The 15,280-nt window shown below is 37.1% G+C and overlaps 1 long non-coding RNA gene across 1 annotated transcript; it reads left to right on the top strand.

The window, feature by feature from the left end:
* Positions 1-14,770: 14,770 nt before the first annotated feature.
* Positions 14,771-15,280, top strand: LOC122686957. Its single transcript, XR_006338962.1, has 2 exons — positions 14,771-14,915; positions 15,101-15,280. It is a non-coding gene; the product is annotated as an uncharacterized LOC122686957 (long non-coding RNA).

The raw sequence follows: 15,280 nt of genomic DNA on the forward strand, positions 1-15,280 counted from the left end.
CTTGCATCTCCTGTGTGGGCAGAAGGAATCTTTATCATTGTACCACATAGGAAGCCAAAAATATTGATATGTGTATATAAATACATATTTAAACATATATGCATATACATATATATATGAAATTAATCAGTCCACAATTGTGGATATGGTAATTATGAAGTTGCTACTAGGAATGACCTAAGTGTCTGAGCACAAACAACTTTGAGGAACTGTCTTATGATACCTATAGAATTCCTTCCTTTTGCATCTTTTATTTTAATACCTAGAATTCTAACAAGAGATTTCAACTTGAATAAGAAGAGGAATTTTATAAGAACTTTAGCAATGGGTTGATCCTTTGATCATTATGTAGTGTCCTTCTTTCTCTCTTTTCACATCCTTTATTTGAAAGTCTATTTTATCTGATATGAGTATTGCGACTCCTGCTTTCTTTTGGTCTCCGTTTGCATGAAATATTTTTTTCCAGCCCTTCACTTTTAGTCTGTATGTGTCTCTTGTTTTGAGGTGGGTCTCTTGTAGACAGCATATATAGGGGTCTTGTTTTTGTATCCATTCAGCCAATCTTTGTCTTTTGGTTGGGGCATTCAGCCCATTTACATTTAGGGTAATTATTGATAGGTGTGGTCCCGTTGCCATTTACTTTGTTGTTTTGGGTTCACGTTTATACAGCCTTTCTGCATTTCCTGTCTAGAGAAGATCCTTTAGCATTTGTTGAAGAGCTGGTTTGGTGGTGCTGAATTCTCTCAGCTTTTGCTTGTCTGTAAAGCTTTTGAATTCTCCTTCATATCTGAATGAGATCCTTGCTGGATACAGTAATCTAGGTTGTAGGTTATTCTCTTTCATTACTTTCAGTATGTCCTGCCATTCCCTTCTGGCCTGGAGGGTTTCTATAGATAGATCAGCTGTTATCCTTATGGGAATCCCTTTGTGTGTTATTTGTTGTTTCTCCCTTGCTGCTTTTAATATTTGTTCTTTGTGTTTGATCTTTGTTAATTTGATTAATATGTGTCTTGGGGTGTTTCACCTTGGGTTTATCCTGTTTGGGACTCTCTGGGTTTCTTGGACTTGGGTGGCTATTTCCTTCCCCATTTTAGGGAAGTTTTCAGCTATTATCTCCTCGAGTATTTTCTCATGGCCTTTCTTTTTGTCTTCTTCTTCTGGGACTCCTATGATTCGAATGTTGGGGCATTTCACATTGTCCCAGAGGTCCCTGAGGTTGTCCTCATTTCTTTTGATCCTTTTTTCTTTTTTCCTCTCTGCTTCATTTCTTTCCACCATTTTATCTTCTACCTCACTTATCCTATCTTCTGCCTCCATTATTCTACTCTTGGTTCCCTCCAAAGTGTTTTTGATCTCATTCATTGCATTATTCATTTTTAGTTGACTCTTTTTTATTTCTTCTAGGTCTTTATTAAACATTTCTTGTATCTTTTCAATCTTTGTTTCCAGGTTATTTATCTGTAACTCCATTTTGTTTTCAAGATTTTGGATCATTTTTATTATCATTATTCTAAATTCTTTTTCAGGTAGATTCCCTATCTCCTCCTCTTTTGTTTGACTTGGTGGGCATTTTTCATGTTCCTTTACCTGTTGGGTATTTCTCTGCCTTTTCATCTTGTTTAGATTGCTGTGTCTGGAGTGGGCTTTCTGTATTCTGGAGGTCTGTGGTTCCTTTTTATTGTGGAGGATTTACCCAGTGGGTGGGGTTAGACGATTGGCTTGTCAAGGTTTCCTGGTTAGGGAAGCTTGCATCAGTGTTCTGGTGCGTGGAACTTGATTTCTTCTCTTTGGAGAGCAATGGAGTGCCCAGTAATGAGTTTTGAGATGGGTCTATGTGTTAGGTGTGACCTTGGGCAGCCTGTATGTTGACGTTCAGGGCTATGTTTCTGCGTTGCTGGAGAATTTGCATGGTATGTCTTGCTCTGGAACTTATTGGCTCTTGGGTGGTGGTTGGTTTCAGTGTAGGTATGGAGGCTTTTGGACGGTCACTTATTACTTAATATTTAAATGTCATTTTTATGAACAAGTAATACTCTCTCCATTTATTAAATTTATAAAAATATATTGCATTTGTAAGGGAAAATCAGACATAAATCTTCCCTGCTTTATTTAACAAATATTCTTCAGACTATTTCAGAAATGAGGGTGAGATACTACTCTAATATTTCTAAACTAAGTATGCCAGTCAGATCAGCAAAAGGAAATAACTGATTCTGCTGAAAGTCATATAATGAACATATGTTCTAGCACTGAAAATATATGTATGTATACACCCATTTTTTAAAGTTAAATAAGATTATAGGCAGTCACTGCAACTTTTACTAGAGTATATTTATGTGGTTCTTGAGTATTATACAAAAAAGATTGCATTATATATATATATTTGTATGATTTGAATAGAGAATTATTTCCCTGCTGAATATACCTCTTTTTCATTCTGTCTTCTTTTGAGCCTGAAGAAGCTAATGCCATTCAAAATTCAGGGTTTTGAATCAAAGAAATCCTAGTAAAATATTGGTGTACAGAAAGCACAATTAAATCCTTAAACCTTGACATATATTAGATTATTTGGAATAAAGTAGAATATCAGTTAGAAAGGTCCTGTGTTAAAGAACATAGAAGATACTAATGGGGCGGGATGTGGGTGGGAAGGGACAGTATAGCCCTAGCACACCCTAGAGGGCAATGAAGGTCGTGATATCAGCGGGAGACTGGTGACTGGGTGTAACATGAAAGTAAATAAATGCCTTTGAGTCTGGTAATGGTAATGCAGGTAATGTTCAAGCTAGTCTTCAATAGTATACGAAAGGAGAACTTCCAGATGTACAAGCTGGGTTTAGAAAGGCAGAGGAGACAGAGATCAAGTTGCCAACATCTGTTGGATCATAGAAGAAGCAAGAGAGTTCCAGAAAAACATCTAGTTTTTCTTCACTGACTATGCTAAAGTCTTTGACTGTATGGATTACAACAAACTGGAAAATTCTTAAAGAGATGGGAATGTCAGACTACCTTACCAGCCTCCTGAGAAACCTATATGCAGGTCAAGAAACAACAGTTAGAACAACACATAGAACAATAGACTGCTTGAAAATTGGGAAAGGAGTACATTAAGGCTGTAAATTGTCACCCTACTTAGTTAACCTATATGCAGAGTTCAGTTCAGTTCAGTCAGTCATGTCTGACTCTGCAACCCCATGGACTGCAGCATGCCAGGCCTCCCTGTCCATCACCAACTCTGGGGATTTACTCAAACTCATATCCATTGAGTCGGTGATGCCATCCAACCATCTCATCCTCTGTCAACCCCTTCTCCTCCTGCCTTCAATCTTTCCCGGCATCAGGGTTTTTCCAAATGAATCAGTTCTTCACATCAGGTGGCCAAAGTATTGGAGTTTCAGCTTCAGCATCAGTCCTTCCAATGAATATTCAGGACTGATTTCCTTTAGGATGGACTGGTTGGATCTCCTTACTGTTCAAGAGACTCTCAAGAGTCTTCAACACCACAGTTCAAAAGCATCAATTCTTCAGTGCTCAGCTTTCTTTATAGTCCAACTCTCACATCCATACATATGCAGAGTACATCTTGTGAAATACCAGGCTGGATGAATCACAGACTGGAAGCAGGATTGCTGGGAGAAATATCAATAACCTCAAAAATTGCAGATAACACACCCTAATGGCAGAAGGTAAGGAGGAACTAAAGAGCCTCTTGCTGAAGTTGAAAGAGTAGAGTGAAAAAGCTGGCTTAAGACTCAACATTTAAAAACTAATTCATGGTGTCTGGTCCCATTACTTCATGGCAAATAGATGGGGAAAAAATGGAAGCGGTGAGAGAATTTCTTTTCTTGGGCTCCAGCATCATCTCAGATGGTGACTGCAGCCGTGAAATTAAAAGACACTTATTCCTTGGAAGAGTAGACATGACAAATCTAGATAGTGTTTTAAAAAGCAGAGGCATAACTTTGCCACCAAACGTCCATATGGTCAAAGCTATGATTTTTCCAGTTGTCATGTACAGATGTGAGAGTTGAACCATAAAGAAGGCTGAGAACTGAAAAATTAATGCTTTGAAACTGTGGGACTGGATGGAGAAGATTCTTGAGAGTCCTTTGGACAGCAAGGAAATCAAACTAGTCAATTCTAAAAGAAATCTTCCCTGAATATTGGTTGGAAAGACTGATATTGAAACTGAAGGTCAATACTTTGGTCACCAGATATAAAGATCCAATTCACTGGAAAAGACCCTGATGCTGGAAAAAATTGAAGGCAGGAGTAGTGGGCAACAGAGGATGAGATGGTTGGATGGCATCACTGGTTCAATGTAAATGAGTGAACAAACTCCAGGAGATGGTGAAGAACAGGGAAGCCTGGTGTGCTGCAGTTCATGGGATAGCAGAGTCAGACAGAACAGAGCAACTGAACAACAACAATGCAGGGGAAACTTATGAACAATACTGGAGAAAAGCCAATTATTGTTCAAAAGTATAACTTAAGTTGACTGGCTCTGCTGCAGGTACAAATACCAAATAGAAATATAAATATGTATATATACACATATATGTGTATATATATAAAGTAATAGTTGACTCTCAAAACTCACTCCTCAAATCCAAATTGGGTCCTATATTTCACACAAAAACCATATTCTGTATTCAGCAAATACTTGAAACTTAGTTGGAATGCATTTTTCATATAGTGAGAAACCAAAGTCATGGTAAACAAAAAAAATTCAGTGCAGAAAATTCTTTCTTTATGTGACATCAATAGTATTGGTCTCATTGTTTGTTCTTTATAGAAACATTGCCTCTTGCACAGTATAAAAATTAAACTTAGTGGCAAAACTTTTAGTTTCTAACTAAAGATTTCTTTGGATATGTATTTCTGAAATGCCCACTCCTCATTAAAATAGCAGCAAATACTTATAAACTAAAACCATGCTTTTACAAATTATTGTTAGGAAGATTATATGTAAGTTCTGTCAAGTAAGAAGAAGATAATATATATTAGAAAGTATTTCAGAAATATAGCTTCCTTTGCAAATCTGGTACTCCCCATTTTATAAGTGGTATGTTTCATTATGCAAACAAGTTAATAACCAGTACAGAAATAAATAGGACCGATATATTAAGAATGTTGTTCAAGTATAAAAGAAAATAATACTTCACGTAGGTATGCATCATTTGGATGTTTTTAAGTCAGTTAAAATACACATTCATTCACTGAATAAATACCATTGCCCATTACTATGTACCAGGTAGTTTTCTAGGTACTGAATAAACAATAATAAATGAAACATACAAAAAAAATTACCCTATGAAGTTTGAACCTGCTAAGTTTGCAATGACTATCAGATATACAATTAGAAATGTCAAGTTCAGGTCAGTTCAGTTCAGTTCAGTTCAGTCACTCAGTCATGTCCGACTCTTTGCAACCCCATGAGTCGCAGCACTCCAGGCCTCCCTGTCCATCACCACCCCCACGAGTTTACTCAAACTCATGTCCATCGAGTCGGTGATGCCATCCAGCCATCTCATCCTCTGTCGTCCCCTTCTCCTCCTGCCCCTGATCCCTCCCAGCATCAGGGTCTTTTCCAGTGAGTCAACCCTTCGCATGAGGTGGCCAAAGCATTGGAATTTCAGCTTCAGCATCAGTCCTTCCAATGAACACCCAGGACTGATCTCCTTTAGGATGGACTGGTTGGATCTCCCTGCAGTCCAAGGAACTCTCAAGAGTCTTCTCCAACACCACAGTTCAAAAGCATCAATTTTTTGGCGCTCAGCTTTCTTCACAGTCCAACTCTCACATCCATACACAGGATGTTTGGACTTGGAGGTCATGGGAGAACTAGACTGAAGATGCAAAACCCAGGATTTAGCATTTATGTATTTAAATCATCAGGCTACATGAGATAGTTTAGAGACTGAGGTTAGATAATAAAAAAGAATAATGTTGAAAAGTCCAGGGGCACTCCCAAATTTAAGGTTGAGAGTGCTGTCTAAGAATTTAGGTGAAAGAAGCATTTCAAGAAAAATAGAGTATTATACTCTATGGAATAATCCTAAGTAGAAAAAGTATGATTAAAATTTGATCATTGATATTGCCAACACAAAATTCATTGGTGACTTTGGAAAGAGAGATTTCAGTAGAGTTTGTGGACAAAAACCAGTGGAAGTGGCGAACATGAAGCCAGCAATTCTCTTCTAATCTTTCCAGAAAATTTTCTGTAAAGAGGAGATAAATGGAACAGAGGATAAAAACAGGGATTCTTTTAAGATGGAAGAAACAGTTTATTTCTGTGACGGTAGGAATAATAAAAAAGAAAATTGGTAGCTGAGGAGCAGAAGAATCAATATATTAGTAGCAGTGTCCTTGAGAATGTATGAGGGAATTAGATTCAAGGAGAGGGTTCAGCCTTAGCTAGGAAAATGGCAGTCCCTCTATTTTTTATGCATAAAGAGTAAATTGTTGTTTAGTCACTAAGCTGTGCCCAACTCCATAGCTGCGGTAAATGCTAACAGTAAATTAATGTAATAAATAATTAATTTGATTTCTCCAAAGAACTCAATAAATTGAAACTAAAAGAGTTTTACTTCATATTCTTCATATCTCGAGTCTATAAATACTGCTGGGCACTGAAATAGTTATGAATAGATGTATTGTATATTGCATTCTACCTAATCTCCCTGATCATTATGGTGGTTCAATGGGGGAAAAGCAGATAGATATACATATACATATATAATAATGATTATATTAAAATATATTTTATTTATTTGTTATAACTGAAACTGAATACTGGTAAAGAGTGAATGATTTAAAATACTTTTTTCCTTTATTCTGTGAGATGATCTAAAGGTAAAACAGATTTCAAAGTGGCATATCAACATGATACACTGTGACATTGAAAACTCATGCTGAACTTCCAACAAAGTGCACATTTCTTTTTGGTTATATGTGTGAATATTTCTGGTATAGATTTCTGTGTGTGTCTACCTACAAGATACATACCAGTCTCTTTATTTTCTGACTCAACTACTAGGAGCATAGGTATGACCATAAAATTTAGAATTTTTCTATTACATCATGATTTTTTAAGTAAATGACTAAAATGTCAGTATATATGGAAAAACTGTATAATTTATAAAAAGTTAAAATTTTGCAATTTCTGTCTCATTAAATATTTTAATATGTTACTAATGCTGAATGCTATTCAAATAGACATAAACTATCAGAAGGTTTTAAAACTGTGCAATCTAAACAACAGCAATCAACTTTGTTTACCTGTGTACACAAGTGACAATACCTCTAAACTAAATTCAAAATTTAAGATTGGTAAGTTACTGCTGATCCCTGCATAGAGTTTAAATTTGATCTTTTTTTTTTTTGCATCACTGTTAAAATCCAGCCAACTGTAAGCAAATATATTACTTATGCCTGTGACTCCATGTACACACACACATATATATGTATATGTACACAAGCACATATGTAAAATAAATTTTAAACATAAGAATCCTCTATATATAGCTCATAGGATTATAATTGATTTATTTTCACTAGTGTGTAAAATAGGAAATATAAAACTGCATTTAAATTTTAATAAAGTGAAAGTCGCTCAGTTGTGTCTGACTCTTTTTCGACCCCATGGCTATACAGTCCATGGAATTCTCCAGGCCAGAATACTGGAGTGGGTAACCTTTCCCTTTTCCAGGGGATCTTACCAACCCAGAGGTAGAATCCAGGTCTTCTGGATTGCAGGTGGATTCTTTACCAGCTGAGCCATCAGGGAAGTTTTAATAAGACATCATAAATATATTGCTATTTTTACCAAAATAAGTCTATTCATGAATAATTATGGGTGTAGCCATATTTTGTCTGCATTACTATGCTGCTGCTAAGTTGTTTCAGTTGTGTCCGACTCTGTGCGACCCCACAGACAGCACCCCCTAGGCTCCTCTGTCCCTGGGATTCTCCAGGCAGTAATACTGGAGTGGGTTACTGTTTCCTTCACCAGTGCATTTCTATGAGTTCTCACTTATTTCATGATATAAGCTTTGAGTGTGTACATGCAAAGACTTAGACTATCCCTTTGGAATTGAGATACAGATCATAAGACAATTGGAGGAATACTAGTAGAGATCATTTTGAAAATAGTATGGATGTTGTTAGAGATTATAATCTTGCACGCAGAATTAGGTAAAAGTCTCTTTCCTATCCACCTATCCCCAGCAAAATGCAATGAATAAGCAAATTATTTGAAGATATGGTTGTATTTCAAACTGGAAATAACTTAAGGACTCAAAAAAAGATCAAAGCAAGATTAAATGAAAAGCTGTGATCTGGAGGAAAATAGTATTATTAATGATGAGTCTGTAAAGGCCAGAAAGAAATAGAATTTGAATTAATTACAAAAATATAGTATAAGGAAAGCCCCAGTCTTATCCCTTTGTCCTGTTCAGTTCAGTCGCTCAGTCATGTCCAACTCTTTGTGACAGCATGAACCACAGCATGCCAGGCCTCCCTGTCCATCACAGACTCCCGGAGTCCACCCAAACCCATGTGCATTGAGTCCGTGATGCCATCCAATCATCTCATCCTCTGTCATCTGCTTCTCCTGCTGCCCTCAATCATTCCCAGCATAAAGGTCTTTTCAAATGAGTCAACTCTTTGCATCAGGTGGCCAAAGTATTAGAGTTTCAGCTTCAACATCAGTCCTTCCAATGAACACCCAGAACTAATCTGTTTTAGGACGGACTGGTTGGATCTTCTTGCAGTCCAAGGGGAGTGTCAAGAGTTTTCCCCAACACCACAGTTCGAAAGCATCAATTCTTCGGCACTCAGCTTTCTTTATAGTCCAGCTCTCACATCCATACATGACCACTGGAAAAACCATAGCCTTGACTAGATGGACCTTTGTTGACAAAGTAATGTCTCTGCTTTTTAATGTGCTGTCTAGGTTGTCATAACTTTCCTTCCAAGGAGTAAGCGTCTCTTAATTTCATGGCTGCAATCACCATCTGCAGTCATTTTGGAGACCCAAAAATAAAGTCAGCCACTGTTTCCACTGTTTCCCCATCTATTTGCCAAGAAGTGATGGGACCAGATGCCATGATCTTAGTTTTCTGAATGTTGAGCTTTAAGCCAACTTTTTCACTCTCCTCTTTCACTTTCATCAAGAGACCCTTTAGTTCTTCTTCTCTTTCTGCCGTAAGGGTGGTGTCATCTGCATATCTGAGGTTATTGATATTCCTCCTGGCAATCTTGATTCCAGCTTGTGCTTCTTCCAGCCCAGCATTTCTCATGATGTACTCTGCATATAAGTTAAATAAGCACGGTGACAATATACAGCCTTGACATACTCCAGTCTGTTGTCCCATGTCCAGTTCTAACTGTTGCTTCCTGACCTGCATACAGGTTTCTGAAGAGGCAGATCAGGTGGTCTGGTATTTCCATCTCTTTCAGAATTTTCCACAGTTTATTGTGATCCACACAGTCAAAGGCTTTGGCATAGTCAATAAAGCAGAAATAGATGTTTTTCTGGAACTCTCTTGCTTTTTCGATGATCCAGCAGATGTTGGCAATTTGATCTCTGGTTCCTCTGCCTTTACTAAAACCAGGTTGAACATCTGGAAGTTGGTGGTTCACGTATTGCTGAAGCCCGGGTTGGAGAATTTTGAGCATTACTTTCCTAGCATGTGAGATGAGTGCAATTTGCAGTAGTTTGAGCCTTCTTTGGCATTGTCTTTCTTTGGGATTGGAATGAAAACTGATCTTTTCCAGTCCTGTGGCCACTGCTGAGTTTTCCAATTTGCTGACATATTGAGTGCAGCACTTCCACAGCATCATCTCTAGGATTTGAAATAGCTCAACTGGAATTCCATCACCTCCACTAGCTTTGTTCATAGTGATGCTTCCTCAGGCCCACTTGACTTCATGTTCCAGGATGTCTGGCTCTAGGTGAGTGTGAGTGATCACACCATCATGATTATCTGGGTCTTGAAGATTTTTTTAATGTAGTTCTTCTGTGTATTCTTGCCACCTCTTTTTAGTATCTTCTGCTTCTGTTAGGTCCATACCATTTCTGTTTTTTATTGATCCCATCTCTGGATGAAATGTTCCCTTGGTATCTCTAATTTTCTTGAAGAGATCTCTAATCTTTCCCATTCTATTTTTCTCCTCTATTTTTTTTTTGCATTGATAACTCTTAATTTGCAATTCCTTTCACTAAAGAGGCAAAGATGAGTTTCCTATTCTTTGACTCATAGGCAGTTTTAAGCATGTTTTCACTTGCTTTTCATATTTAAGGTGCGTTGCATGTTTCCACTTTCCCTCTTTGGCTTCTTGCCATCACCACTAGAAAAGAGGAACATTCTCCATCTCACACTAGTCTCAGGAGCAGAATAAGGTCACTTAACCCAAATCACCCAACCAGCAGCCAACTCACATAACTTTAACCTAAAAAAATTGATTACTTTAAATTTAATTTTTACATATCTTTTTACATAAAATAGGTAAAAAATACACATTTAAATGCAAATAATATTTAGTATATTCATAATAATAATTAGCATATTTGCATGTAGTATGTGAAAAAATATAGTCATAAGAAGAAATGACCATGTGAAGAAAAATACAGTCAAGGATAAGAATAACTGGTATACCTGAATTAGACAATGATAAATAGCACAGAAACAATTTTCATGTTACAGTATAAGAATATCATCTTGAAGTTAGTAATGAATCTAAAGATAGTGTATGGATATATAAAATAATAATAAATAAAATGGAGAGGTGAAAGGATGAAGGAAGTAGTACGAGAGCCCTATATCAAACTAACCATAAGCATCATAAAAATTATATTTAGTATGGAATATTCAGCAACATGGCATTCTTCACTAAATTACTGGAATTAAAGAATGAAGAAACTATTGTTCAGCCATCCAAGGAATATAACGTAGACAGCATGAGAAGGAGGAAAATCAGATTGTCAGTACATTTCTTGAAAGTAACTTAAGTGCCAAAACCACAGAGCAATGCTTATGAAGTGCTAAAGAAAAAAAATTGATTATACAGAAATGTAATATAAACCCTCCAGAATATCAGGCAATATGCCAAGGGACAAACATAAGAAAATATGATTAAACTTAAGACCATATAACTCATAAGCACTTCTTGAAAAATATCTAGGTAAAATTATAGGTTATAAGGCAATGCCCTTCATGTAAATAAACATTATTGGACAAATGTGGGCATAACAGAACATAAATTTTCCAAATTTTGTAGTAAAATAATATGAATATAATTAACAATTTTGAAAATGAGAAGAGGGAATTTAGCAAAATCAGGAGAAATAAGAGAGCATTAATGACCTCATCTTTTATATCATGTTTATATTTGAAACTGACAATTATTTACAAAATATAATGACTTCTATCCTAATATTTTTTGCAAGTTTCAAATATGCGGTATTTTATTATTATTATTACTGTTTTTTATTTTATTATTGTTCTTTTACTAATTGGAGGACAATTTCTTTACAATGCTCCTCTGGTTTCTGCCATATGGCAGCATGAATCAGTCATAATCATACACTTATCTCCTCCCTTTTAAGTCCCCTGCCCAATCTCCCCCTTCTAGGTTGTCACTGAGCACCAGGCAGGGCTCCCTGTGTTATATATAACAGCTTTGTATTTTACACGTGATACTGTATATGTGTCAATGCTACTTTCTCAATTTGTCCTATCCTCTCCTTCCTCCGTAGTGTCCACAAGTTGTTCTCTATGTTTATGTCTCCATTCCTTCCCTGAAAATAAGTTCATCAGTACTACTTTTCTAGTTTCCATATACATATATGTATTAATATACAGTATTTGTTTTTCTCTTTCTGACTTACTTCACTCTGTATAACAGGCTCTAGGTTCATCCACCCCACTACAACTCAAATCTGTTCCTTTTCATGACTGAATAATATTCCATTATACATATGTACTACATCTTCTTTATCCATATTAAAAATAATTATTGCACATTAATGCATAATATTAATACATAAATACATATTAAAATACTTTCATATGCAAAAGGAACCTTAGTGGGAGACTGGCCTGATGCCCCCTTATTTTCCCAGCTGCTTGGAGTGTTGCTTGCTGAGAGCTTGCAGATGAATTTGCCTGCTGGGCAGTTTGTGTCTATTAATAATAAGAGCACAGCCCTCTTGCTTCAATGCAAGATAACCTTCACAGATGTGGGATCAGAGAACAGTCCCCTGATAAACCTCCTGCAAGCAAACACCTTTCCTATAGCATGCCTCCTGAGGTCACTGGCCAGTGAAAGTTGGTACCAGGAGTCATCTAGAAATCTGACTCTAAAATGCAATCTCTCAACTGGATAACCAATTACCTGGGAGGCAAAGTGAACCCTGCAATGTCAGTTCATGTACTCAGCTTCTGGCATGCTGTACCAGTTCAACTCTTAAAATTTTTATGAGATAAAGTATGAAAGTCTAATGATGATTAATCACCAACTAAAAGAATTAATTGGGCTTTAACGTTCAATGGTAAAGAATCTGCCTGCAATGCAGGAGACATGAGTTAGATCTATGGTCCAGGAAGATACCTTGGAGAAGGAAATGGCAACCCACTCCAATATTCTGACCTGGGAATCCCATGGACAGAGGAGCCTGGTGGGCTACAGTCCATGGGGTTACAAAAGAGTCAGACACAGCTTAGCAACTAAACAACAAAGGCAATAGGTTAAGCCCCCATGAAAATATAATTATTTCCTGAAACCAGAGGGTGGAAACAACTGAGAATAAGTCCCATAACTTAATTATTAGGGTGGCAGAGCCCCAGAAAAGATTGACTTTTTTTAACTCCAGCAAGTATTTATACCAAGGTCAGTGCCATGCTTGAGAAGGAGTAGAACCCTGAGATTTGGGATAGGGCATTTGAGTTGACACATTTGGAAAATCTGAATCCCAATACTCCCCTAAATCCTCTGGATCTGCAGAAGCATCTGCTCCTTTCTGTTAGAATTTAGAAACGACCGCTTCCCTCATGCTTGAAAACGATGCAGTGGTCTTTGCTTGGCAGGAAAGCATGCAGCCTCCAATTCTGCCTCCAGCCTCAGGGTTTGCTCTTATCATTCCTCCCGGACAGTAGGTTATATCAAAACATAATCAAGCTTTGGAAGAGCTCACTCTTGTAAAAGAAGATGTAGCTATCAATATTAGAGGAGGAAATGGCAACCCATACCAGTATTCTTGCCTGGAGAATGCCATGGACAGAGGAGCCTGGTGGGGTACAGTCCATGGGGTCACAAAGAGTCAGACACAACTGAGTGACTGAGCACACAACTGTCAGCATATGTCAAAGAAGCTGTGTGATTTATGAAACAAGTGAGCTTGCAAAGAGCCAAGGGACTGGAATTTAAAGATTTTAGATCAAGAAGGGCAGGACACAAAGCTGAGTAAGACAGTTTATCTATATGGGAGCATTCTCCATTGATATATGATTAAAAACCCTGGCAAAGTCCTGGGAGGCAGTGCTAAACTTGAGTGGCTTTTGAAATGTTGAAAAAAATCATGGCTAACACAAAGTAAAGTAGAGAGGACAGGATTTAAGTGAAAAATATTGAAGAAAGAGATCATAAGCCTTGGAAAACTGGGCATGTTATGATTATATACATTCAGAAAATCCACTTGCTAATTATACTCTGTGGGAAAGTAGATTTACAAAAACAAATATGGAACGTACCAATGCAGCATTTTTGAGAAGTTCAGAAGTAGGCTGATGGCAAGAGATGCTTTGATAGTACTGAGTATCTTGTTACTATTGGGGTTAAGGGGATATTACAAAATATAGAAAACAAGTAGCATTTAAAAATCAAAATAAAAGTGTATGCAGTTATCATTATGGGCAGAAAGATTGCCCTGCCATCGAGAAACAGTCTGAAATGCCCAAAACCAAGTGATAGGATAGATATGTATGGTGCCAATAAAGTATTGCTATATTTACACAATTAAAATCCATGATGAATGATGAGGCTTAGAGAGGCCACTCCAAAGTGGCAATTTGCAGTTTAATTTCTAATTGTGAACCAGTTCTCAAATCTGGATTTAATATACTAAAGGAGGGGCTGATTTTGCGAGAAAGTATTAGTAATAGTAATAGTAAAAATGTTTACTATCAAAAAAGCATTTAAAAAGATGAATAGATACATATAGGTGAATTATTGTCCAACAATTACTCTTTACCAAGAAGATGAACAGAGTTCCTTTTGAGGAGAAATATTATAGAATCACTTGTGAGACCTTGATTCTGTTAATATATGTTTTAGTCCCCTAGAACCGGATATAACTATAAAATATCATAGACTGGGTAGCTTATAAACAACAGAAATATATTTATCACCATTCTGGAGACTGGAATTCAGAGATCAGAATGCTAGCATTTGTTGAGTAAAGGTTCTTGTCATGGTTGAGGACTTTTTGTTGTGTTCTGATATGGCAGAAAGGGCTAAAGAGCTCTCTTGGGGCCTTTTATAAGGGCATTAATCTTATTCATAGAAGTTCTACTGTTATGACATAATCACTTCTCCAAACCCCTATCTTCTAATACCATCTCAACGGACTATAGAATTTCAACAGAAGAATTTTGGGGGACACAAACATTCACACTATAACAACACTTCTTTTGAGAGAATCAATTCCTAGGCAGGTTGATAAGAAGTCCGGGGGTCTCCAAGGAGAGAGGGTCTGGAATTCTCAAGGAGAAAGAAAGGACAAACGTTTTTCTTCCTCTACATTCCTTGGGATTATATAACAATAATGTATCCTGCTTGAGGACAGTCTCTGGAAAAAAAACCTTCTGGCTAATCCTGTTATCTTGAAATGTAAATTATGGGAGTGGGTCTCAGTGTGGTTCAGTTCAGTCATTCAGTCATGTCCAACTCTTTGCGACCCTATGAACCACAGCATGCCAGGCCTCCCTGTCCATCACCAATTCCCGGAGTTTACCCAAACTCATGTCTATTGAAACATCTCATCTTCTGTCATCCCCTTCTCCTCCTGCCTTCAGTCTTTCCCAGGACCAGTGTCTAGTGAGGTCTTTACAACCTCCAGACATTCTTTTGATTCACTGTAATAAGTAATTAAAAAGTGTATAACTCCATTGCTAGCACTTGTGAGGGGGCACTCTTTCTGCCCCCTTCTGATGTCTATGTCAGAAGTTTTCTCTGTCCCTTTTATACTTTAATAAAACTTTATTACACAAAAGCTCTG

Source organism: Cervus elaphus, chromosome 30 (assembly GCF_910594005.1).
Source record: "Cervus elaphus chromosome 30, mCerEla1.1, whole genome shotgun sequence".
Classification (NCBI taxonomy): Eukaryota; Metazoa; Chordata; class Mammalia; order Artiodactyla; family Cervidae; genus Cervus; species Cervus elaphus.